Here is a 24,410-nt window from a genome sequence, read left to right as displayed (position 1 = left end):
GGGGTGAAGGTTTGATGGGGGTAGGGGTGAGTGGTGGGGGTGATTGGGGCGGGGATAGGGATGGGGGTGGTGGTAGGGGTGGGAAGGATGGGGTGAGTGGTGGAGTGTAGTGGTAGGTGAGGGTTAGTGAGGATGGGAAATAGGAGGGGCATATGTAGAGTTCTAACAACGGGTTCAGTTGAACACATAACTCTTGACGCGAAGTAAAAATTTATATGTAAAAATAATAAAAATAATAGATACGAACCCATAACTTTAAAAATATAATGAGTTTAATGTTAAAAACCTTAAATGTTGAATCCATAAGGTTTAAATCTTGGATCCGCCTCTGAAAAATAGGGTGAGGAAGATTGAAAGAGTTTTGAAAAATATTTTTCTTTCTCTTGGTAGGGAAAATAAGTTCATGAGAAAAATATTTTTCAAAATATTTAAACCAACCAAATTTGAAAAAATTAAAAAATATTTTCTGAAAAATATTGCCCTTCGTGACAAATACACCGTAAGTGTCACAACCTGTTGTCGTAGAGGTCACTTAATTAGTCTTTCGTTATGTCAATAAATCATGCAACAATGTTCATTACTAAAAAACTACGAAAAATTGTTTAGGAATATCGACTGAAATCGATCAGATAACTGAAAAAAATCGACCAATTTTTGATCGATTTTGATCCGTCAAAATAAGGCTGGTCGATAATAAATAGCGACCAAAATTGGTCGCAATTTCTAACTGATTTTGGTCCGTTAATTAGTAAGTTAGAACTATTTGATGTCGGACATATTTTCATATATTTCGATATTAATTTACTCGTATTTTTATCGCTCTTTGGTTATATTTTATTTTTTCTTTATTTTTTTTTCTTTGGTTATTTGATATTGAATATGCCCAACTTAATTTGATTATGAAGTTTAAAATTTATTTGGATATTAATGAATAACATAGGTACATTAAAATGAAATTTTTTCAAAATTAATGAGTCAGACCAAGAACCAAGTTGTCAAAGCAATTGTATATTTTTAAGTTGTAACATGTTGCGGTAATAAATAAAGGAAGATGTGGCAGTATTTTCCGACCGTAGTTAGTCGTTATTTTTAATTATGTAATTAAAAAATATATTGTCTGGGAATCGAACTAAAGGCAGTGATGTGGCAGGATACTATTCTACCACTAGACTATTGGTACATTTTAGTTTAAGACTTTCTTTTATTTTATTTGTACTTTTTAATTATATTTTCGCACGAAAATAATCGATCAATTTCAATCAATTTTTTTAAAAAATATAAAATTACCGACCAAAATGAGTTGGGTTTTTAAAACGGCTGACCAAAATAACCGACCAATTTCGGTCAATTTTTTGAATATTAATTTTAATTTATTTTACATGAAAAAATGATCAAAGTTGGTCAGATTCTTAAAAAATAAATTTCGCGGGACACCAAAATAGTTTCCCGCATTTTTGCGCAAAAAAAAAAGCCGACCGAAGTTGGTCATTTTCTAAAAATTAAATATAATATATTTTAAAAAATTGACCAACTTCCGTCGATTTCGGTCAGTCGTCCACTGTAAATTTTGATCGAATTTCTAGCAGTGGTTGCTTTGTGTTTTCAAGAGTTGAATTAGTACTTGAGAATAATAAATGTTGGAAAACAAAGTAATGGTTGTAAAAATTGCACGGGGCGCCCTATTTGGTCGCCCCCATTTAACCTATACCCATTTTTTAAAAAAACTTTTAACTTGTACCCACTTTTTAAACAACTTCAGCCCCCTTTCTCGTCCTCCTTCTCCCAGTGATCTCCATATCTCTCCGGAACATGACATTGATGTAACAATATCTCTCCTTCTGTGGTTTCACTCAATTTCTCAGAAGCCATCTTACTATATATATAGAAGACAATATGAGTATATTGATTCTTCTTATTTAATTTTCTTAAATGTGTCACTTACCTTTTCGATCTTCCAACATGTCTTTGGTTTGTGATCCAGAGGATTTCTTGCAAAAATTGAAGGAAAGGCTTTCAAATGCTATTATCTTGGGGGAATCTGAGTAAGTTCAATATAAATATTAGCAAGATAAACTGCTGCCGACCTGTTTAGAAGAAAATGAGGTTTCCGAATATATTAATGAATTACTATAATAAATCAATGAAGTCATCTCCATACTTAGAATATGGAATTTGAAAGGTCAATCTTCTTCCCCCCAAAATAAAAACTTCAGCAGTACATACTCAAAGGTTTTAAAAACTTCAGCTCTAGAGCTGAAGTTCGCCAGTTACAAACAAAAACTTCAGCTCTTGAGCTGAAGTTCGCCCGGCTACTAGAATGATGAAGTTTTGCGTGATTGCCTTTGCTACTTCAGCCTCGTATGCTGAAGTTATGCGAAACAACGGGTACACTTGTAATTTTTTTTTGCAAAACGGGCACAAGTTAAAACGTGACACAAAAAGCGAGTATAGATGCAAATGCCGCGTAATGGTTGGAACTTCACATAAGTTAAACACGCCTCAACTTTAAAATTGTACTCCTTTATGTGGCAATATTACAATTTGAGGAGTCTATAAGGTTGTTCTTTGACTATATATTTCTTAAGTATTTTATAAATATTTTAAATTATAAGTTATTATAATTTACTATTTTTCATGTAGTTACTGAATATGTAAATTATATTTTTAAAAACTTAAAATTTTATATTTAATTTCACGATTAAAATTAAGAACTTTGGCCCTCATGTTCTGAATTGCGCCACATAAAATGATACAGAAAGTATAACTTATCTAGAAATTATTTGAGAAAGAATTTTTGGAAAAAGTTGATTCACGGGAAAGAATTCAGATTGAAATCTTGTGGGCCTAACAACTTCATACCACGTGTATTGTAGCTTGGAAGAACCCGTTGTATTTACACTTTTTCATTTTTTGTAAAAGAAAAACCTCTACAATATTTGGAAGAAAATTGCATGGCCTACTTATTGCTTTACTATTGAAAACAATTACTTTCTGCACGTTTCTTTTACTAAAAAACTAGCATATAAATTGGTTTTAACTTTTGAGTGGTTGATCCGCATGCTTGCACTTATTAACTCCCTTTTTAAACTCTTGACAAGTGTCTTTTGATCTCTAAATATTAACTGATTTGATTAACAATGATAACAATTTCCATAAAGAAATCATATTCTGCAAAACGCTAACCGCCCGTGTAAAATTCAATTACTATTATTTAAGCAGCAATTATGATTCAAAGCATGTATGATGCGAGAAATTGCTGGCCTGACCTTCTGAAATTTTGAATTAGTTAAAGGGAATTTTACGGGAATGTATCAAAAAAGACACTATTTATCAATAACTAATCATTTTAATTATTCTATCAAAAATAGCCAAAAAGATATACCAATGATATACAACATTCAAAAAATATAGGTAAAAAGATTTTTTTTTCAATGGGTATTGTTGCGATTTGTTGAACATATATTGATGGGCAATATACAAAATTTGACGAAGCTTGAAGCTAAGTTAGACTAGTTTGGAGTTAAAACTCATTACCAATAATATACAATATTAAAAAAATTAGGCAAACAAGGATTTTTTTTCCCAATGTGTGGTTGGAATTCGTTGAAAATATATAGATGAGGCAATATACAAAATTTGAACAAGATTGGAGGTGATTTGAACTGATTTGGTATTGACGTTGGGCATATTTTTATATGTTTTAATGTTACTTTACCCATGTTTTAACCGCTTTTTGGGGGTATTTGGTGTTAAAAATGCCTAACGAGTGTTCATTATTGGTTTTATGACTAATTAAGTTGTACATGATGAATTAGGATGTTTGGAGTGCAAGAATATGAAGAAAATGTGCTCCATCTATAGGAGAAGAGGGTGGATGCATCACATCCAACCTTGCAAAAAAAGGCTAGTTGGTTCACCATTAGCCGTGAAGTTGGGAGAAGGCATCCACCTTAGTATCCGCCCTAGGCACAACAAGGTTGAGGGAACAGAGGGTGGACGCGAAATATCCACCCAGCATCCGATGCTGAGAAGTTCAAGCTGAGGCGAACGTGAAGCATCCACCCAAACATCAATCCCTGAAGCTAATTTGGAAAAGGAAAAGGGAAAGTTTGGCCCATGACTTTTGTACGCAATATATAAGTCAACAATGCCTCTTTTAGGACATCTACACATTTTCTGAAGGGGATTCGACCTAGGGAGAGCAAGGAGCCGCCGTGGAGGCCGGATATAATGTTCTTTCGCCAGACTTAGTAATTTTTATGTTTCTTTGTATGATTTGTCTTTTGGCTACCATGTCTATGTGGAGCTAAACTTCACGTTCTAGGGTTGTGATTCTTTCATGACTATTCTTATTCGAATATTGATTTTGGTTTCTTGATTTATTATATTAGTTTATTTATTCAATCTCACGCTTAATTATTTGATTGCTTGATCACCAATTAAATACTATCTACGAATCTAGAATTGAACTCGAAAATTAGAATTCTAGATTGCATATAGGATTAAATAAAGCAAGTTCTTGAACCTGGGCATCAGGAAATGAATTCGCAGTTAGGATAGACATATACCCGATTGCCTTGCTTGGTTGATTTACAGAAATTACAAATGTGTTCTTGTTAGTTCTAATTCCATAGACATATATGCGTTAGGTTAGCTTGAATAGGCGAGTAAGAAATCGACAGATTCTTATGAGCAATATTAACCCTTTTAACCAATAAACTAGATAAATTAGTTAGCCAATCTATTGAAGAATACAATAGGAATATTAGATAGCCCACAACCCTAGATCGTTTTCATTACATTGATAACATAAAATATGGTCTTCCTTTTTTCAGAGTTCATTATTTATTTTCTTTTTAGTTTAATTACTTTAGCATCACTATTTTTGAGTTTAATCCTTATTTAGATAATTAGGATAGTCTGATCTAGTTAATAGTTGATAACAAGTCCTCGTGGGTTCGACACTCTATCTTATTACCTTATTACTTGACGACCACGTATACTTGCGTGTGCTTGGTCGCAACAGGTATCAAAATTCGTTGTTAAGATCGAGTTTAAAAATTCTTCTTCAACACATGTATCACTCATGTATCTCATACACAGATATACATGGATATACATTTGATACATATTTGATGTACATGATACATATGCGATACACAAATGATACTTAGTATGATACACATATTTTTTTTTTCATGTTCATCTTCTACTTCGAATTTTCAATTCAAATCACCTCAAAACTTCACCAAATCATCCCAAAACTGAGATTCAAACTCCTTAAGATGCACCCAATCTATTCCAATAAATTAAGTCAAAAGAAAGCAAAAATCTTACCTTTTTTGGCTACAAATATCTAATTGGCTAATATTGGTAGCATTTGACTAATATTAATAATATTTTATAAATTGGCTAATTTTTATGCTAATTTACTTATGGGGGGACATAACTAGTAGTTTTCCTTAATTAAAAGACGTTTGATTCCCCCCACCCCCCTGTATTTTAGCCCAAAAATTGCTACAGTACCCAGTTTAAGGGCTTAAGGGAGAATGATGGGTCAGTTTAACATCCTTGAACTTATGGCAATCTGGTGAAGTATAGAAAACTTAACATACCATTTCCAACTCCTGTTATCATCTCTTCACTCTTTCTTCTCTCTCCCTCGAAAAAAAAGAACCCATTATTGACTCACTTTACCATGTCGGTGTTAGTGGACAAAATGATAATTTCAGACCAAAAGCAGACCGCAATTGACTCTCTCGTATCTATATTGACCTCTCATCATTGTGTAATTATTTCGATTTCAATAATTTTGAGGTAACTCTAAGCCTCTCTTTTGCTTTTTCTTAAAAGTCGCATTAATTTTTGATTTTAAAAGGGGAGTTTTTGAAGTGAAATGTATGTGTCACTACTATTTATAGTTGATTTTAGAAAATCAGACCTTCTATGGCAAGGGTGGATATTATTCCTAATTGATCTACTCTGAGGCTCTATATTTTCAAATTTCATAGTCATTATGCCCTAAGTTCTATTTAGAAACCTACGGTCGATTAATGTTTATGTTTAGTTTTTGGCTGGAACTGTGTTATTTTTATATTTCTAAAAGTATATTTTAATTCTTAATTAGTGATATTTTGAATATAGAAAATTTGCCGAAGAAAATGTGGGTAGCTAGTAAGCCTAATGATCCAAAAAGATCGAACCAACATGCAACAAAAGTAAAGCTACTGGAGATGTCAAGGCTTCAAAGCATGCTTGTAGGACAGAAAATTTTGAGGCATCAAAGCGTGCCGGCAAAAAGGAAATCCAGAGCCTTTAAAGTATGCCAGCAGGAATGTCACGATCCAAAATCCCAACCAATCGGGGTCATGATGGCGCCTAACACGACTTGCTAGACAAGCAAACACAACAAAAATATGCAAACAGTAAGGTAATAAATATTTGACCGCTAAGCAAATAACATAACGTGAAGCAACTCTTAAAACCAATAATAAACGTAGATCACCCCAAGATTTGGTGTCACAAGTATATGAACATCTAATCCAGCTAAATACAAGGTTTTGAAAGAAAGATAACACCGTTCGAAATGAAATAGAAACAATACAATAAAAAAGAAAAGTGACTCTAGGGCATGTGAACAGGATGTAACTCTACCTCGAATCACTGCCTGGTATCCGCTTAGTACCTCTCAGGACTGTGCTGGTACCAATGTCAAAATCTGCACAAAAAATACAGAAGTGTAGTATGAGTACAATTAACCTAATGTACTCAGTAAGTATCGAGCCTAACCCCGACGATGTAGTGACGAAGCTAAGATAAGACACCTACTAAAAATCTGTGCATATATATATATATATATATATATATATATATATATATATATATATATATAACGGAAATAACAAGTGAAGCCTCAAAAGTAATAAGGGGGTAGGGGCATATAAAAGGTGAAACAATCGGAACAATAAGCAAAGAATTACCAAGTAAGTATCCTTCCAAAATAATTAACGAAATCGCCAAGTTAAATTCACAATCCAAGTATCAAGTGAAAGCAATGAAATCATCAAATTACACGACATCATCCTTTGTGCTTTTACTCTCATCCTCACCATATAACATAAATAAAGCATGTGCACGACATCACCTTCGTGCTTTTAGTCTCATCCTCACATGATAATGATATTAGCAAGCAAGTGCACGACATCAACCTTTGTGATTTTACTCTCTTCTTCACATGATAATATAAATACAATTGCAGGGCGTCACCCTTCATGCTTTAGCTTCACGTTCACTCAAGAAATAATATCAATACACAAGCAAGACACGACAATACCCTTTGATCTTTTCACTCTTCCTCACCAAGCAATCATAATAATATAATACCAGGCAAGGTGGGAAGCAAATTAAATTCTAGTAATGGCATTTGAACACGACTCATCATATGTGATTCTTTCAACAACTAGTGTCAACAACCAACCAACAATTTTGACGTTCTCATTACCCAATGTTACAATAATCTTAATATAAGAAACAACATGAAAGAGGAAAGTAAGAAATTAATAATCTATCTAAGCATGGAAGACATATTTCACGAAATAACATGGTACAAGTAAAGCAAATTTCACCCGCATGCTTATCCCATGGCCCGTGCATATACAACTCTTCACTTTGCATATACACCACCTCCAACACATAATTCACATAGAAGTAAACTTAATTATACCTTATTTCCCTTGAATCAAGTTAACCAAGCCACTTACCTCTTTTCGCAACAAAATCACAATCAATCACGGCTTTTCCTTTCGAACAAGGTTCCAACCCAACCGAATCTAGCCAATTATCAATCAAACAATCCAAAATAAGCTTTAGAAACTACCCACGAATGAAAAAGGTTAAATTTTGATCATATTTGAAAAAGTCAACAAAAAGTCAATCCAGACCCACATGGCCGAATTCGAGATTCAGACCAAATCCCGATTATACATTCACCCCAAGCCCAAATATATAATTTATTTCTAAATCCGACCTTAATTTGAGGTTTAAATTTTAATTTTACAAAATTTATAAATTTTATCAAAAATGCCTAATTTCTACTATGAAATTTATAGATTTGATGTTAGGAATTCATGAAAAGTAGTTGAAATTCATTGAAAACTAGTTAAAGATGCTTACCTATGAATTTGGGGAGAAAATGTTCTTTAAAAACCTCCTCTAAAGAGCTTAGAGTTCAAAAATAGTATAAAGTGAGCTAAGTCCCGATTTTCTAAAATTTTACCCTGTTGTAGATGTCGCAATTGCAAACTCATATTCACAATTGCAATGTTCGCAAATGCGATCAGTGCATCAGAAATCTAAAAGTTGCAAATGCAACATAACCCTCGCATTAGTGAATCTCCCCGCCATCACAAACTTCGGATTTGTGAAGCAATCCAAAACATCTCAGTCATCGCAAAAGCGACTACTGGGTCGCAAATGCAGATTCATCTCAGTTCGCAAACATGAATAATTTATCGCAAAAGCGATATTCAAACCCCAGCTCCCTCTTTGCATTTGCGAGCCTGACCTCGCAAATGCGAGGCTGTTACATCTCGCGTTTTCGTACGTTAAAAGTTTCCTCTTCGGTTAATTGACGTAGACTCGGGAATGAGATCATCTTGACGTTAACGTACTTACGCTATTTATAACAAGAGATAAATAAGTATTATGAAGGATAAAGGAGCACACAGATTAAAGAAAACGAGTTTCATTGAAAGTAACCAATTTGGAATAAAATACGGGTCGAGCGATAATACCCGATAATTATAAACTAGTACCATACAAGGTACTATATGACCACGGTAGTATAATATATAAAGTATATATGAAGTATTTTAAAAATAAATAGAATTTTAAGTAATTTGTAGTAATTTTTAAATTATACGGGTAATTGATTAATTACCGGATAACAGAACATTACCCAATTAACTAATAAGCGGACAAAATTTAATCAATTATATCCCAGAGGAAAAGTGGCACAAGGACACTATGCAAGAAAGGTGAGTCGTTAACTTGTGGTTGGTGTCTACCTAATAATTGAAGAAATTAACCATGTCATGACTTAGTACTAAAGTCTTAGTGAAGTCTTGTAGTATCTGATCCAAAAAGGCAATTTGCCTTTAGCTCATTTGGTTCTTAAGCATCATTTTCGTTGCTTTATCTTGAAACCAAAAGCAATTGGAACAGAAAACCTTTCGTCCCATTTCCTGCCAAATTAGCTTGGCTTGAAATAAAAAAAAACCCGGAAAACAGAAAATCAATTCATCCAAATCTTTAGCCAATATTTCAATTGAAATCTCAAGAGATTCAAGCAGAAATCTCGTTCAACATATGTCACTGAAGCAGAAGCTTCATCCCATTCGAATAATTCAGGAAACAGGTATGTTAAGGCCCTCCCTTCTTTCTTTTGGCGTGATCCAAATTATATTGAAGAAACGAGTAAATATACAGTTTTCATAAATTACTCTATTCATAGAATTATTAGGGGTGTCTATATTCTTTATTCCCCATGAAATTTATTATTATTTTCTGTTCATGGGTCTCAGAATAATACGCAGTTGGAAAAGTTTATCCAGAAGGAATATTGAGATTATTACGTATTTTTCATGCATTTCACTCATGTGCATTGAACCATGGCCAGATGGCATTATATACGCGTATATATGTAAATATATGTATATGGGATATGGGAAAAAGTTACGGCGTTATATACCCACCATCATCTGATCAGCTGGTATATGTTGATAATATTGCCCACAGTGGCCGAGATGATATGATGGGATGCCCTCAATGGCTTGATGATATTATGTACATCCATACCTATGCATGGCACGACATTTATATGCACATGCATAACATTATAAACGTTTCAGAATTTACAAAGTTATTCAGATTTATAGATGTGTTTCTGTATTCCATGTTTCATCTATGTTTTTTACGTACTAATTTTTATGTCTTACATACTCAGTACATTTTTCGTACTGACGCCCTATTTCACGGGGCCTGCGTTTCATGCCCACAGGTGCAGGTAGGCAAGCTGAATGTCCCCCTTCTTATGATCCCTAGTCAGCGAGAGTTGGCGTGCTTCACTTGATCCGGAGCTGCATTGATTTTGGTACGATACGTTTGTGTATATATATATATATATATATATGTATATGGGTATGACGTGGCTCAGTCCCGTCTTTGTACAGTTATGTTTCCATTAGAGGTCTGTAAATAGTATGTCTAGTTGGGTTGTATGTGGCCTTATCGGCTTTCATTTTTGGATGTATAGTTGTCTATAGCAGCCTTGCCGGCTCGCCCACTATATCCTGCATGTATACGTACATATGCCTTGATGGCGGGTTTCTTTCAAGTATGTTATTTTCGTAATGCAGCAGATGTTATTCAGGTTCATATCTTAGATGCATGCTTAGGGGTATTTGACAGGTAGGACTCAGACACCCGTCGCGACCTATTGGTTTGGGTCGTGACAAAAGTGGTATCAAAGTAGTTCTGTCCTAGGGTTGCCTACAGACCGTGTCTAGTAGATTCTTATTTATGGGTGTATCGTGCACTACACTTATAAACAGGAGGCTACAATACATATAGGATGTTATCCTCTCTTTTTATCTCAGATCGTGCGATACAAGAATTCATGTTCCTAACGTTGCGTTATATTTTTAGCGATGTCTCCAAAGAGTACGGTTGTCAGAAGGGAAAGTCTGTGGCCAATGAGACTACTAGTGTCGAGTGCCACGAGTTTCCAGGGCTCGGGGAGAGTCTCATGGTGAGGTTCCATCTCAGACTTCACATACCCTGCCCTTTCTAGAAGAGCTCTGAGGGGCACTAGCTCCAGCGCCCGCCCCTGTACATTCAGCACCTCAGCCGGATGCGCCGGGTCAGGAGATGAGAGATACTATTTAGTTATTGACCCGACTAGTAGCCGCGCAGGCTCGGCGTCAGGAAATAGGTATTGGTCATGCAAATAGGTCCGTTAGTGCAAGGGTTCGTGACTTCATTAATTTAGACCCTCAAGTATTCACTAGGGCAGACCCAAACGAGGACCCTTAGGTATTTATTGATAGAGTGCAGAGGACATTACGGGTAATGAAGGCCACTGCGATGGAGTTAGTTGAGCTAGCTTCTATAGACTTAGAGATGTTGCAGGTAATTGGTATGAGTCTTGGAAATTGTCCAGAGGTGAGGATTCCCCTCCAGTAGTAGGGCAGGAGTTTACAAAAGCTTTTCTTCGTCATTATCTGCCACCAGAGGTTAGACGGTTCAGAATTGATAGGTTCTTGACCCTTCGGCAGGTTAACATTAGTGTTCGAGAGTACAGTCTTCAGTTTGATTTGTTAGCTAGGTATACTCCCACTATTATATCTAAGATAGAGGATCAGGTTCATCGGTTTGTGATAGGATTAGAGCCTCACTTGCTTAATGATTGTATGTCGGTCTCGCTTCATCCAGACATGGATATTTCTCATATTCAGGCATATGCTCAGGATGTAGAGGAGCGTAAATAGAAACAGAGGGCCGATCGTGAGCATGATAGGGCCCAGAATAAGAGAGCGAGGTCTTCGGGTCCTTTTGGTGAGTTTCAAGGTGGTTAGAGGCAACAGTATTCGATGTATCCATCCCAGCACTCGGCTAGCGTGCCCCCTCAGTTTGGTGGTAAGAGATTTGATCATTCTACATATTTAGGGTCTGGCCAGAATTTCAGGGCCTCTGGTTCTAATATAGGGGTGAGTCGAATCAGATGAGGCCATACTTGCCACGATGTACTCAATGTGGTAAGCATCATACCGTGCAGTTCCATATGGGGTTAGGTGCTTGTTATACTTGTGGTTATCCAGGCCACGTTGTGAGGGATTGTCCGATGAGAGGTGATGCAAGTATAACTTAGCCGTCGGGATCTGCAGCTGGTTCGTCATCATCAGTACGCCCCCATAGGCAAGGTCCCCAAACACCAATGAGTCATAGTAGAGGCAGAGGCGGAGCATCTAGCTCGAGCAGCCCTCAGAACCGCATTTATGCGTTGGCGAGACCATAGGACCAGGAGTCATCTCCTGAAGTTGTTACAGGTATATTATTAGTCTTCTCATATGATGTATATGCACTGATTGACCCAGGTTCCACCTTATCATACTTTACTCCGCTAGTTGCTGGTAAGTTTGGAATAAAACCTGAATTGGTTACACCTTTTGAGGTATCTACACCTGTTGGGGACTTGGTGATAGCTAAGCGAGTATATAAGGGTTGTATAATAGTAGTTCATGGTCGATCTACCGTAGTAGACTTAATCGAGTTAGATATGGTAGAATTTGATGTTATAATGGGTATGGGTTGGTTGGCTTCTTTTCATGCCAACGTTGATTGTAGATCAAAGATAGCACGATTTCAATTTTCGGGAGAGCCTGTTTTGGAGTGGAAAGGTAACATGGCATCGCCGATAGGTAGATTTATTTCCTATCTCAAGACAAAGAAAATGATCAGAAAGGACTGTATTTATCACTTAGTTTGGGTTCAGGATGTGGAAGTGGAGTCACCAACCATTCAGTCCATCCCTGTGGTGAATGAGTTTCCCAATGTTTTTCTCGAGGAGTTCCGGGTCTCCCGCCAGAGCGAGAAATTGAGTTTTCTATTGACCTACTACCAGATGCTCACCCAATATCTATTCCTCCCTATAGAATGGCCCCCGCAGAGCTGAAAGAGTTAAAGGAACAACTAAGGGACTTGCTTGAAAAAGGTTTTATCAGACCTAGTACATCACCGTGGGGAGAACATGTGTTGTTTGTGAGAAAGAAAGATGGTTCCTTACGAATGTGTATTGATTATAGGCAACTGAATAAGGTGACGATCAAGAATAAGTACCCGCTCCCGAGAATTGATGATTTATTTGATCAGTTGCAAGGTGCTAAGTATTTTTCAAAGATAGACTTGAGGTCCGGGTACCATCAGGTAAGGGTTAAGGATGAAGATATGCCGAAGACAATATTTAGGACTAGATATGGGCACTTTGAGTTTCGGGTTATGTCGTTCAATCTAACCAAAACCCAGCAGTATTCATGGATTTAATGAACCGTGTGTTCAAGCCTTTTTTAGATCTGTTCGTAATTGTATTTATTGACGATATATTGGTATATTCTCGTTCAGAGGCTGAGCATGCAGATCATCTGCGTACTGTGCTCAGAGTTCTACAAGAAGGGAAGTTGTATGCAAAATTTTCTAAATATGAATTCTGGTTGAACTCTATAGCTTTCCTCTGGCATGTTATTTCGGGTGAAGGCATCTGGGTGGATACACAAAAGATTGAGGCAGTAAAGACTTGACCTAGACCCAAAACACCGATAGAGTTTCGTAGCTTTCTTGGTTTGGCAGGTTATTACAGGAGATTTGTAAAAGGGTTTTCTTCTCTTTCAACACCTTTGACAAAGTTGACTCAGAAGGGAACAAAGTTTCAACGGACTGATGCTTGCGAACGGAGTTTCCAAGCATTAAAGGACAGACTAACTTCAACACCGGTTCTAACGCTCCTAGAAGGGACCAATGGTTATATTATCTATTGCGACGCTTCAGGCATTGGATTGGGTTGTGTGCTGATGCAACATGGTAAGGTTGTGGCTTATGCTTCTAGACAACTAAGAAAGCACGAGAAGAAGTACCTGACCCACGATTTAGAATTAGCCATGATGATTCATCCACTAAAGATGTGGAGGCACTACTTATATGGCATTCATGTTGATATCTATACGGATCATAAGAGCCTCCAGTACATCTTTAAGCAAAAGGAATTGAATCTACGTCAAAGGAGATGGTTGGAGCTACTTAAAGACTATGACGTTGATATTTTATACCATCTGGGGAAGGCAAATGTAGTAACCGACGTCCTCAGCTATAGATCTATGGGTATCCTATTGTATTTACAACCAAAAAAGAGGGGAATAGGCCATGAGGTTCATCAGCTAGCTAGTCTTGGAGTTTGGATACTGGACTCATGTGGCGTTGGAATTACTCTTCAGGATACGACAACATCCTCTTTAGTAACTGGAGTAAAGGAACGCCAGTACTAGGATCCTGTGTTAGTTCATTATAGGGATACCGCCTTTCAGAAGTAGAAGACATCATTTGAAATTACAGAAGATGGGGTCCTCAAATATCGAGGACGATTATATATGCCTAATATTGTAGGGCTACGTCAGCAGGTTATGGGAGAAACTCACTATTCTCGTTATTCTATCCATCCAGAAGCAACAAAGATGTATCATGACATTAGGGAAGTATATTGGTGGGATGGAATGAAAAAGGATATAGCAGAATTTGTTGCTCATTGTCCTAACTGTCAGCAGGTTAAGATTGAGCATAAAAAACCCGATGGATTATTGTAGGCTATCGAGATTCTGACTTGGAAATGGGAAGTAATCAATATGGATTTCATCGTAGGCTTACCTCGTACCCAGCGTAAGTTCGATTCGATATGGGTGATTGTATATAGGCTTACAAAGTCAGCCCATTTTCTGCCTGTCAGGACTACATATTCCTTAGAGGATTATGCGAGGCTTTATATTAAGGAGATAGTATGACTGCATGGTGTCCCTTTATCTATTATCTCGAATAGAAGAGCCCAATTTATAGCTAACTTCTGGAGGTCCTTCCAAAAAGGATTGGGGACTCAAGTAAGTCTTAGTACATCATTTCATCCCCAGACAGATGGATAGGCTGAGTGTACTATTCATACACTAGAAGATATGTTACGAGCTTGTGTAATAGACTTCAAAGGTAGCTAGAATGATCATCTGCCACTTACTGAGTTCGCGTATAATACTAGCTACCATTCCAGTATTCAGATGGCTCCATACAAAGCTCTTTACAGACGAAAGTGTAGGTCGCCTATAGGGTGGTTCGACGTTGGAGAATCTGGATTACATGGGCCATACCTGGTTCAGCAAGCCATAGAGAAAGTAAAGTTGATTCGAGATCGACCATTGACAGCTCAGAGTAGTCAGAAGTCATATTCTGACGTATGACGTCAAGATTTAGAGTTCGGGCTTGATGACTGGGTATTCTTAAAGGTGTCACCTATGAAGGGTGTGATGAGGTTTGACAAAAAAGGAAAACTTAGCCCACGGTATATTGGGCCTTATAGGATTATTCGGAGAGTGGGACAAGTAGCTTATGGGTTAGAATTGCCCTCGGTATTGGAGTCTGTCCATCCGATTTTTCACATATCTATGTTACGGAAGTACATTGGCGATCCTACTTGAGTGTTGCCCACAAATGATGTACATATTATAGATGACTTTCAGACGAGGAAATTTCGGTTGCCATTTTAGACCGACAAATCCGCAAGCTACGGAATAAGGAAGTAGCCTCCGTGAAAGTACTTTGGAAGAAATGACTTGGGAGGCCGAGGAAAACACGAAGTCTAGATATCCCTACTTAGTTCCTCCTCCAAAAAAGGGCCCGACTAAGACGTCATAATCATAAGGTATGTGTATAAATTCTTGTGTCGGTTATTGTCGTTGGTCATGTGAGACCATTGTTGTTATTCATAATTATGGTCCTGTGTGTCGTTGGATTATTAAGCTTCTACGGGAAGAGTTGGTAGTGGTGTTATTACAGAGGCGACTCTGCCAAAAGTTACATAGATCACGGGGAGTTGAACATTCGTGGACGAATGTTTCTAAGGTGGAAGGATGTTACATCTCACATTTTCGTACGTTAAAAGTTTCGTCTTCGGTTAATTGACATAGCCTCGGGGATGAGATCATCTTGACGTTAACGTACTTACGCTATTTATAACAAGCGATAAATAAGTGTTATGAAGGATAAATGGGTACACAGATTAAAGAAAACGAGTTTCGTTGAAAGTGGCCAATTTGGAATAAAATACGGGTCGAGTGATAATACCCGATAATTATAAACTAGTACCATTCAAGGTACCATATGACCACGATAGTATAATATATAAAGTATATATGATGTATTTTAAAAATAAATAGAATTTTTTGTAATTTGTGATAATTTTTAAATTATGCGGGTAATTGATTAATTACCGGGTAACATAACATTACCAAGTTAACTAATAAGGAGACAAAATTTAATCAATTATATCCAAGAGAAAACGTGGCACATGGCCCCTATTCAAGAAAAGTGAGTCATTAACTTGGGGTAGGTGTCTAACTAATAATTGAAGAAATTAACCAAGTCATGACTTAGTATTAAAGTCTTAGTAAAGACTTGTAGCATTTGATCCAAAAAGGCAATTTGCCTTTAGCTTCATTTGGTTCTTTAGCATCATTTTTGTTGCTTTGGCTTGAAACCAAAAGCAATTGGAACAGAAAACCTTTCGTCCCATTTCTTGCCAAATTAGCTTGGCTTGAAATCAAAAAAACTTGGAAAGTAGAAAATCAATTCATCTAAATCTTTAGCCAACATTTCAATTGAAATCTTAAGAGATTCAAGCAGAAATCTCATTCAACATATGTCACTGAAGTAGAAGCTTCATCCCATTCGAATAATTCAGGGAACATGTATATAAAGCCCTCCCTTCTTTCTTTTGGCATGGTTCAAATTATATTGAAGAAATGAGCAAATACACAGTTTTCACAAACTACTTTATTTATAGAATTATTAGAGGTGTCTATATTCTTTATTCCCCATGAAAATTATTATTATTTTCTGTTCATGGGTCTCAAAATAATGCGCAGTTAGAAAAGTTTATCCGAAAGGAATATTGAGATTATTACGTATTTTTCATGCATTTCACTCATGTGCATTGACCCATGACCAGGTGGCATTATATACACGTATATATGTAAAAATATGTATATTAGATATGGGAAAAGGTTACGGCGTTATATACGCACCACCACCTGATCAGCTGGTATATGTTGATGACATTGCCCACAGTGGCTGAGATGATACGATGGTATGCCCTCAGTGGCTTGATGATATTATGCACACCCATATCTATGCATGACACGACATTTATACGCACGTGCATAACATTATAAACATTTCAAAATTTACAAAGTTATTCATATTTATAGATGTGTTTCTGTATTCCATGTTTCATCTATGTCTTTTACGTACTAATTTTTATGCCTTACATACTCAGTACATTTTTTGTACTGACGCCCTATTTCACGGGGCCAACGTTTCATGCCCACAGGTGCAGGTAGGCAAGCTAATGGTCCCCCTTCTTAGGATCCCTGGTCAGCGAGAGTTGGCATGCTCTACTTGATCCGGAGCTGCTTTGATTTTGGTACGATACATTTGTGTGTATATATATATGTGTATGGGTATGACTTGGCTCAGTCCCGTCTTTGTATAGTTATGTTTTCATTAGAGGTTTGTAGAAAGTATATCTAGTTGGGTTGTATGTGGCCTTGTCGGCTTTCAGTTTTGGATGTATAGTTGTCTATAGCAGCCTTGCCGGCTCGCCCACTGTATCCTGCATGTATATGTACATATGCCTTGATGGCAAGTTTCTTTCACGTATGTTATTTTCATAATACAACGGGTGTTATTCATGTTCATATCTTAGACGCATGCTTAGAAGTATTTTGACAGGTAGGACTTAGGCACCCATCGCGGCTCATCGGTTTGGGTCGTGACAGAGGCTCACAATTGTGGTCAGGTTTTCGCAAATGCGATACCTACAACTTGATTTCAGCATTGTCTTGCACCAGCAATCCCAAATCCATTCTGCAATGCATTTGAAACTTACCTGAGCCCTTCTGGAGCCAAACCGAATATGCACACAAGTGTAATAACATCTTACAAACTTTATCGCTACCTCGGATTATCAAAATAACATCAAATAACAAGAATTGATCACCAAAACTCTACGTTTCAACTTAAAACTCAATTTTCACAATCTTCCACATTATGCAACGAAACGCGCTCGGGTCGCCTGGAACCCCACCAAATCATGCATACAAGTCCAAAAATAGCATACGAACCTACCAAAATCTACTGATCCGAGGTCGTTTACAAAAAAATATTTACCATGGTCAACTCTAGCCTCATTTTAAGTCAAAAATCACATTTTCCTTAAAATTTTACATAAAAGCTTTTCAAAAAGCCACATGGACCATACACACAAATCAATAAACATCAAATAAAGCTATGAGATTTGAAACACAAAAATAAGGGCTAGTACTCAAACCTATCGGTGTCACATTCTCCAAATCTAAAAGAAACGCTCGTCCTTGAATGGACACAAAAGTGTTCCTGGACTGGTAAAAAAGCTGGTGTTATCTACTCCGCATATCAAAATCGAACTCCCACGTAGCTTCCTCGATTGGTTGACCTCTCTATTACACTTTCATAAAATCTTATATCTCAACTTACGAACCTGCCGGTCTAGAATACCCACCGGCTCTTTCTCATAGGTTAAATTTTCATTAAGATGCACCATTCTAAAGTCCAAAATATGTGATCTATCCTCATGGTACTTCCGAAGCATAGAAACGTAAAATACTAGATTTACCCCTTCTAGGCGAGGAGGCAATGCAAGCCTATAAGCAACTTCCCCAACTCTCTCTAAGATTTTAAACGGGCCAATAAACCTCAAGCTCAACTTGCCTTTCTTTCTAACCTGCATCACGCCCTTCATAGGAGATATTCAGAGAAGAACCTTCTCACCCACCATGTAAGCCACATCTCGAACCTTCCGGCCCGCATAACTCTACCTGGACTGAGCTATACGAAGTTGCTCCTGAATCACCTTAACCTTCTCTAAAGCATCACAAACCAAATTAGTTCCCAACAATCTAGTCTCACCGGGATCAAACCTACCAACTGACCAACGATATCACCTCCCATATAAGGCCTCATACGGAGCCATATTATGCTCGACTGATAGTTGTTGTTATAGGCGAACTCTGCTAGAGGTAAAAAATGGTCCTAGTGACCTCCGAAATCCAAAGAGCATGCCCACAACATGTCCTCTAATATCTGAATAATGTGATTAGATTGTCTATCCATCTGAGGATGAAATGTGGGGCTCAGCTCATCTCATGTGCCCAACTCTCATTGTACGACCCTCTAAAAATGCGATGTGAACTGCGTGCCTTGGTCAGAAATTATGGAAATGGGCATGCTGTGTAGGCGGATAATATCCTCGATGTAAATCTGAGTTAATCGCTCTGAAGAATAGGAAGTCATCACCGGAATAAAGTGTGCGAACTTAGTCAACCGGTCCACAATAACCTAGACTCATACTTTCTCAAGATCCACGGTAAGCCTGCCACAAAATCCATAGTGATGCGCTCCCATTTCAACTTCGGTATCTCCTATCTCTAAGTCAACCCACCTGGTTTTTGATGCTTTTACTTCTCTTGTTGACAATTCAAACATCGAGAGACATGATCGAAAATATCTTTCTTCATTCTCTGCCACCAATAATGCTATTTCAAGTCACGGTACATCTTTCTAACACCTAGGTGAATGGAATATCATGAACTGTGAGCCTCTTCAAATATCAGCTCTCTCAACCTGTCAACATTTGGAAAACAAATCTGGCAATGAATCCACATAACACCATCATGTCCAACCACAAACTCTTTAGCACCACGCCGCTGCACCGCAACCAACAAGTGATGATCATCAACCTCCGAGACATCCAACCTCACGAACTGATTGGACAAAGCCTGAACATCTATAGCTAGTGGCCTCTTCACTACTGGTAAACATGCCAGACAGCCCATGCTCTCAGCCTTCCTACTCAATGCATCGACCACTACATTGGCATTCCCTAGATGATATAATATGGTGATATCACAATCTTTCAATAATGGTAACCATCTCCACTGCTACAAATTAAGGTCCTTCTGCTTGAACAAGTGCCAGAGACTCTGATGGTTGGTATAGACCTCACATGGAATGTTGTACAGATAGTGCCTCAAGTCTTCAGCGCGTAAAGATTGGCTACCAACTCTAAATCATGCACATTGTAATGATCGATATTTTGATGTCAGCTTCACCGCAGAACTCATCGATCATTGCCATGAACAACCTTCTAATCCTTTGATGATTTATTCTTCTTGTAGTGAACTTTAACCCAGAATGGGAACATGCTCTAGCACGAAAACTTTCTTCCCAGGGTTACTGTTGTGGACTCCTCTAATTGTAGGCTAGTATCCTAAGCCGGCGGTACCCGTCTACTGCTTTAGTTAGATTGGTTCAGTTATCCCATCTGATATGGCCCCCGAACCGGATCTTATCTTGTACTAGTATTTCATTATTTCTCGGATCACCATCCCTGACCCATATGGTGATTGTGTGTTGTGGAGACATTTATCCTTCTTTATTTCCATTGATTGTATGATTTTGACTGCATGAAAGGAGACCCTATCTAGTCCCTCTATAAAAGGAACCGCGTCTTCTAAGTAGGCTGGATGACTCCACTCCCCACGTATCTCTATTTCTTGACAATCCTATTCAAACTTCATACATTGATGGAGAGTGGAAGGAACTTCCCCTACCAGTGGCCTTACCAATAGCAAGTTGTAAGAAGATGAGATATCCATCACTTGGAATAACACCAGGAACTCAATGGGTCCAACTTGCAAAGCTAGATAGTTTTCCCTAATAGCGTCTTTCTACGACCCATCAAAAGAACTTATCCTCGCATGGATTTCTTTTACCTTTCTTTTGTGGATACCTTATTCTCGTAGAGTGGAGAATGGACAAATATTCACTTCGGATCCCTATCGAATAGTACCCGAGACATGACCATATCTTTATACTTGACAGTGATGTGTAGAGCTCTATTGTGATCCACCCCCTCCACAGGAAGATCGTCCTTCCGAAAAGAGATCTTGTTTGCCTCCACCATCTTCCCAATAGTTGCTGCCAATGCCTCGTTGGTGGTATTTCCTAGCACGCTTACTCCACTTAATACTTTTATCAAAGTATCCCTGTGACTTTCAGAACTCATCAATAGATCCACGATTGATATGTGGGCAAGGGTCTTTCTAAGTTGTTCTCTATATAGTATTCCTTAACCGACATCTTCCTCTAGAACTCTGATGCCTCTACATCAGTTATATTCCTCCTCTGGTTATGTTCTCTGTTTGAATTTCCTTGATTACATCTTTTAGGAGCTTAAATATCTCCTGGATCGAGTCATCCCATGAGCAGCTGCAATTTCTGTCATTTTTCCTTTTCCTTCTGACTGATAGGTCCACAGAACTATCTTTTACTCGTGATTCCAATCCCCTTTAATGATTATGGTGGGCCATGGCTGATATGCCTGGACCAGAACTGGTAGTTTTAGTTGTACAATGATTGACCTGACTGCCTGAGGAGTTGTCCTTGCTGCTTTAATATTCCCAATGGTAACTATGGCCCTCTTTAAATCATAGTTGTAAGCACGTGATTTTTGCTTTACGGACATTCGCTCCAAAAGAAAATAAAAATAGTGACAAATGGCTTCGTTGTACAATTGTTCGAGTTTTCATGTGTTGTTAGTCACTTGTGGATCTGTCCATTCTTTTTTTGCATTTAATCATTAACAAACAAAATACAAAATATATGTATTAGGATGGTTAAACCATAATTCGGTCAGTAAAAGAAAATTCAAAAAATATATATGTGCACCGTTCGCCCTAGGCTCTTAGCTAACCTACGTAAATATTTTTGTGATAATTGTGTTAAAATGTTGCATTGTTGTTTAATTCCGTTACCTTATTATTTGTTATTTTTATTTTGTTTAAAAGAAAAGAAAAAATAATAAGAAAGAAAACAAAAGCAAAAGAGTAGGGAAAATCGGTTTGGGCCAAGAAATGAAACAAAATAGGCCCAAGACCAGGACACAGATCCAGTCCAAACACAGGCTGCCCGGACACGTCCCAAACGACGTCGTATCAGCGCCTCAATCTGAGCCGTTGATTCATGGCAATCAAACGGTCCAATACAGCCCCTGCTAAGTCGAAACGACGTCGTTTCAGGCAAGTTAATCTGGGCCGTTCATTCCCATTGATCCAACGGATCCAGGCCTTCCTCTAAACCCGTCAACATGACCCGATCCAATCCCCTACCCGGTCATAACCCACTATCATCTCCCGAACGACGTCGTCCCTCCTCAATGGTTAGATCCTGGCCCTTGATCTCAATTGATCCAATGGCCAGGATCTAAACCCTCAATACATATATAAACCTAACCCCCTTACCCCACGCCCCAAGCCACACCCCCCCCTCGGCCACTATTCACCATCTTCCCCAGGCTCCCTTTCCTCTCAAACCCTAGCAGCCTAGGTTTCCCACCATAAGCCTGGCAACCACAGTTCCGATGACCACCAAAATAACACCCCCGATGCACCCGACCATCCTGAACACGAATCCACTAACCACAAGCCTCGAATCACTTCCGTTCGTCTCGAATCTTCGTTTGAAGATTTGAGTCGAACCTGGACCTATGCCAAACCACCCCATCTTCATGCTAGACACTCTCCTGACCTTCCTCGTGACCAAACCAAGCTTGGTTTGGTCCGAATCCACCCACAACTCCCAAAAATCCAGATCTGGAAATCCAGACTTCTGAAGCACATGCACCTGGGGAACCCGGCCAGTTTTGACATAGGTTTGAGGTCTAATAGACCTTAACCAAGGTGTTCTCATGTGAGAACACCCTGATTAAGGTTTGTTCGGCCTCAAAGGTTCGAAGTCGAGTTTGATTTGGGTCTGTTTGGTTTAAACATTTTGGTAAGTTTTCCGTTCTTTTGTTTTATTTCCAAATAAGTTGTCAGCATATCTCTTTGTGTTTGTTTGTTATTTTGTTACTTCTTCCAGATTTCTTTCATCTCTGTTAAAGACCCTTTATTTGGTCGATTGTCTTCTGTTTGTTCTGAATACACTCTGTGATAAACATGATCGTCAGTTAGATTAATCGTCAAAGGAACTAATTCATATAGGCCCAGTAATTTAATAAAAGTTGTCTGATACCCTTTAGGTCCCCGAACGTGTTGTTTATATGAGCGACTGATTATTACCTGCTATAATTAGTATAGTCGACTCGATAAATGTCGTCGATTAGTTTTCTATAACTAATGGATCGAAGGAGCTAGGAGTTTCACATAACTAATTAAACTCGGACACTGGCTGGATGACCTAGTAATGTTTGAAATGGTCTGTTGGCATTATAAAAATGACTAAAAGGGTTCAGTCTAGGCAGTCCTGAGTTCGAGTTTTCATCAGTGCAAAAATGCCCTAATGCTGCAATAGGCAGGGGCAGTAATAATCAAGGTTAACGGGGGTATTCTGGGGTGTTTAAAAAGAACAGAAGTAATTAGTTTAAGTGAGCTGACAAAAAGGGTACTAACTTAGGATTAAACTAATACCAATGGGGGAACAAGACACAAGGGTATGGGGGCTCAAAATGAATAAACAAATGAGCCCATAATTCTGGATTAAACAAAACCAGGCGTGGGGAATAAAGGGAGCTGACACCAAGCATGCTGAGCATGGGCTTAAAAGAGTATGGGCATTCTGCCAATTGGCAGGCAGGGCAGCTCAGCTGTAATGGTGCATTTGGCCTATAAATAGGCCATTTGATAACTAAAACAGGGGCGGAAGTTTAAGGGTCTTAGGCTGGACATTTTTGAGTCTGGAGAGAAAGAAAAAAAAAAACAAAAAGAAAATTTCAGAATATTGTAACAAAACACTGTCTGAAAACTGCTTAGGAGTTCAAGTTAGCCAAGCTGTCTTTGCTAATTGTTGTTGGTTATTTGCCGAGCTGTTTGTGATTGTTGAACTGCTGGTGCTGTTATATTGAATACTCTGGTTTTCTGTTGGTTCATCATTCTGTTTCTGGGACTGCTTGTTTGTTGCTCGACCACTTGTGAGCTTCATCATTGTGGCTGGTTGTTGTTGCTGTGTTGTTGGTGTTATCTGCTGTTGCTGTATTCACTGCATATTGCTTAGCTGATCATTCCTTTCTTCTTTGTCCTCCTTACCAGGTACACAATCGATACCACTAATGTAACTGAGAGTTCGAACATAAATGCAAAAGAGAGGACCTGCAGATTGTTTATATACACGTGGACTGTTGTGTTAAATGTCATGTAGTATATAGTAGTTACATTTTTGTTTGGATAATAGAAGTAGCCTACATGCTTAGTGTATCAATGCAGGTTAATGCATGCTAGTCATGTATGTGTGCTGTTAGGTGAAAAAACATTCCCAGTGTAATAAGTTGTACCTTTAGACTTAGTCTGAGGGTGTAATATATTCTCTAATGTAAGCCAAATAGGAAAACTATCCACTTTAGTTAAAATTCTTTCTCCTTTTGCCAGATTGTCCCATATAAATTGATAAACTCATTTCACAGAACAAAGAATCAGTCCTAGGCCTCAATCTCATGAAGGCCGAGCCCAAATCGA

The 24,410-nt window shown here is 38.0% G+C and overlaps 1 long non-coding RNA gene across 2 annotated transcripts; it reads left to right on the top strand.

Annotated features, from left to right (window-relative positions):
• Positions 1–9,143: 9,143 nt before the first annotated feature.
• On the top strand, positions 9,144–24,108 carry LOC104234165 (uncharacterized). Of its 2 annotated transcripts, XR_011406553.1 has the most exons (4): positions 9,144–9,415; positions 10,058–10,150; positions 17,195–17,287; positions 23,988–24,108. It is a non-coding gene; the product is annotated as an uncharacterized lncRNA (long non-coding RNA). The 2 variants fall into 2 exon arrangements; XR_712889.2 differs by lacking the exon at positions 23,988–24,108 and having other exon boundaries at positions 17,195–17,521.
• Positions 24,109–24,410: the final 302 nt, after the last annotated feature.

This window comes from Nicotiana sylvestris, chromosome 4 (assembly GCF_000393655.2).
Source record: "Nicotiana sylvestris chromosome 4, ASM39365v2, whole genome shotgun sequence".
In the NCBI taxonomy this organism is placed as follows: domain Eukaryota; kingdom Viridiplantae; phylum Streptophyta; class Magnoliopsida; order Solanales; family Solanaceae; genus Nicotiana; species Nicotiana sylvestris.
Note: the sequence above shows the minus strand (reverse complement) of the source record. Positions and strands in the feature narration are given on the sequence as shown.